Raw genomic sequence first — 3,780 nt, forward strand, 5'->3', positions numbered from 1 at the left:
CAAAACCTCTCTTCTTTTTCTGTTTGCATTCAATGTGGCTATATCACTCACCAGCCTGCCACTTCCAATGTCTTCTTCATCTGCAACCGCCACAAGTTTGCAAATCTCTCTTTTAGGATTGAACTTGTGCCTAATTTTAACATTGGCTGGTTTGCTTTAGAATGTGATAAAATACTCGGCTCATAAAATGAAAGCATTGGACATCCCTTAGTTGTTGAAATTAGAGGTCATCTGTTTAAAAGAATAAATGTTGGGCTGAGTATAATAATTACAGTCAAAATTGTGGCATTGGCTTCTTTTTCTTTTTAAAATCACAAGGTTAGGGAGTCTTAGTAGTCAAAATCACATGAGTTATTGCCATCAATTTTAACCAGGAAATATTTTTGTTTAGGTCCCAAATTCGCGGAGTGGTTTATTACGTTTTGAAGTTTATATTGCCCACAGTTCGGAAGGGTATCATGTAGTTTCCCTTCTTTTGAAAACGACTTCAAGTTTTGTGAATTTCAGGGCATTGATGGGTCTTCTGATGTCTTCAACCGTATACAAATGAAGTATGATAATCACCACTTCACTCATTTCTGCTATATTTGCACTTCTGATTGCTTAGTTCTGCTTTGAGTTTGACTATCTTTCCCTTTTTCATGGTTAAGGTATGTTAATGGCGATGAGGACATCAACAAGTACTTTTCTGCCTTCCATCTGTATGATGTATTGCCTGCTGCTGTATAATTGATGATTTTGCTGATTTCTTTGATAACAGGTAATTCAGTCGTTAAAGTCTTAGAAATTGGCGTAGTTACAACCATTTTTTAAGCCTATGTGAAATTCTGGTAACTCTTTAGCAACATTTGTCTGAAATTCTGAATTCCCAAAAGGAGCTGCCAAGAACGACACTGTAATCCCCGTGTAAGAGATTTGGCGATGGTCAGTAGTCTAGCTTTATGTCACAATCCAATTACTTATGCAAAGTAAGTGGGCATTACTTCTGCAAGAGTTTGTAGTAGCGTAGAACCTAAGTGTGATGCTTCATTTGCATGGCTGATGTATTGATAAAATTCTTGTCTAACTTTTTCACAGTCAAAAAGGATCTTGCAAGCTTCTATTATCAGATACATACCATGGAGGCTCCTCCAGGTTGCATTTCATCTATAAGAAATGGTACCCTCCATTTTTACAATCAAAGGTGAGTTGAATATAAAATGACTATATACAGGTATAGTCTTTGTACTGGACTATTTATTCTGCTCTCTGAATTTGAGTCCATTTGCTGCTATTATATTGCATTTGAACATTTAAAATACAGACCATCCTACCCTGGTAGAAGGAAGTATCCTTTCATGACTTTTATATGGCTCCCAGTTTCATGTCATTTGTACCTTCATTAGTGGCATATTAATAATAATTGTCATATTACTGGATCTTTCAGAAGGAGATGAAGCCAGATCATTCATTCTAAAAAATAGGAGTTCTTCAGGAACTCAGAACCCTAATAGGACAAAAGTTGCCAAGTACTCCATAGCTCTTCAGTATCTGTTCTTAGAGAGAATTGTTGAAGATCAAACAGACTAAATTTTTCATCATTTGGAAAATCACGACGTTGTGCTATCTCTAACCCGATGATGCTGATACTGATTGGTTCCTTTTCAGCGAGCACACTTGTATCTCTGCACACATCCACTGAACTAACCATGTGATTCTCAAGATATTAGTAGCTTAATTTCTGTTTGTAAGTTCCCTATTTTTCTTATCACTTAGTTGAGTTCTATACTTTACGATGGACTACCTATTTATTAGCTAATCTGGGGCACAGAATGGTGCCACCAAGTGACATCACCAACAAGAAAACTCATGTACTTTGGCTCTTAGATTATGGTGGTTTGGCAAAGCTGGTTTCCGCAATTTATCAATTATGAGTAGCAGAATATCCACAAAAGGTAAATTAACTTTAGCATGCTGCAATGTTAAAATTCTTCATCTTCTTTGTTTCTTTTCCTGTAAACTTAAGATTTCGGTTTTCTTGTCATCTTTATGCACATGTCTAGGACAGGGCACTGGCAAAATTTAGGTATTTTTCCCTCCAAATCCCATATCGAAATATAGGATCCAATTAAATTGGCATGCTCTGTCGCTATGTGTCATGGTATCATCTGGTCGTCTGAGTGTTTTCTCTTTGTCTCAACTCTATCGGCCAAGATTACCTGAAGTCCCTGTTTCACGTCAGATCTTCAAAGGGCAGTATTGATCAGGAAACTACTTGCTATCTAAACCAGACCCCGTGCATTCATATTTCACACAAATTATTGGTAGTTGTCTTGAGTGGAAGGGATTTGATATTACTTAAATAGGGGTATAAGTTCGAATTATAATACATTGTAAATAAATCGTATTAGGAGAGCTACCCTCATTTGTGTTTGAGCATTTTGGAACCTAACTCAATAATATCGAATGCCAAATATTTTTTTCCCCAGAAAAATGTTACACAAGAGATTGATTGCATGTGAAGTCCACATTACATCATTGAGCCCATTATTTTTGTCCCCATTATTATATACGCTCAACTTTTGAGGATGTGCCATTCTGGTCCTTATTATTTGTCACTTGTAGTAGAATTTTTTTAGTCCTTTTTATTTGTTGCTTATATGTTTTTTTAATGCTTTATTTTCAATTTTACCCACATTGATCATAAAGGTGAAGAGAGGGAATGAGTGAGAGAAAACATACTCCCTATTTAATAAGTGCAAAAGTGAAAGATTTCATTTATTTAATGCTCTTCTTGGTGTGTGAAAAACTTCTACAGGTGACAAATAAAAGGGACGAGGGTGATACTGGTACAAGGTAGCTGAATTGCGTGTTATCTCAATCTCAAATGTAAGGGGCTTTTTGTTTTGTTTTTGTTTTTGTTTTTGGTCATGGGTTTTCAGTTTTTTGGGGTCATGGGGCTCTTTTTGTTTTGGTGTACAAAAGTTTTTTGGTCATGGGGCTCTTTTAAACGTATTAAGCTTCAAGTAACTGGTCTTTTGGGCCGCTCTAGATGGCTTTCGTGAACTCCTTCCTGATTGGACCCAAATGAAAATAGCCTTCATGATATGATTTTCGTTTCATTTACGAAATCCAATCCCACAACTTTGTTAAAGGAGTATTTAGTCCTTTCATTTTATTCCGATTAAAAAAAAATTACTCTGATTACCATTGGTGAATGAAAAAGAAAAAATAATCATTGATATTATTGTGATGACATAAAATTGAAGTTCTATGTCATCAAGAGCCTCCTCTTAAGAGTTTCCTAAGTGTGTGAGGTTGTGAGTAAGAGAAATGTGATGAAATATAAATTTTACAATATCTTTAATTTAATTTTTTATTAATTTTATTTATAAAAAATATAGAAATATATAAATGATTACTATTTTATTTGTGAAGAGCGTATTTATTTAGCAATAACTAAGCTCAAGGGAAAAATATCTAAGGACCGAATTGCAATATGATTTACTTGAGAGAATGATTGAAAAAGTAATTTTATGAATGACCAAAACCAAAAAAAATCTTATATGTAAGAAATTAAAATAAAATTTGTGGGTGTCTATACATATATATTATATTATTACAAACAAATAAAAAACAAATGTACATGAATATAAAATATGTAATATATCCGTGGGTCGCTTGGGGAGATGAGAGGGTCTGAAAACTGTTACATTTTTAACTACACTTAATAATAATGTTCCTTTTTATAGAATAATGATGATGATGATATTGATAATGATTGATTTATATACTTGGTTG

General features: G+C 34.2%; 1 long non-coding RNA gene across 3 annotated transcripts; it reads left to right on the top strand.

Annotated features, from left to right (window-relative positions):
* Positions 1-396: 396 nt before the first annotated feature.
* On the top strand, positions 397-3,018 carry LOC114745129 (uncharacterized). Of its 3 annotated transcripts, none has more exons than XR_003740172.1 (7): positions 397-551; positions 651-680; positions 761-968; positions 1,078-1,213; positions 1,427-1,726; positions 1,811-1,934; positions 2,798-3,018. It is a non-coding gene; the product is annotated as an uncharacterized LOC114745129 (long non-coding RNA). The 3 variants fall into 3 exon arrangements; XR_003740173.1 differs by having other exon boundaries at positions 1,078-1,183; XR_003740171.1 differs by having other exon boundaries at positions 1,078-1,726.
* The last annotated feature ends 762 nt before the right edge of the window (positions 3,019-3,780 follow it).

Source organism: Neltuma alba, unplaced genomic scaffold, assembly GCF_004799145.2.
Source record: "Neltuma alba isolate B1F8T4 unplaced genomic scaffold, ASM479914v2 tig00004532_pilon, whole genome shotgun sequence".
NCBI classification, from domain to species: domain Eukaryota; kingdom Viridiplantae; phylum Streptophyta; class Magnoliopsida; order Fabales; family Fabaceae; genus Neltuma; species Neltuma alba.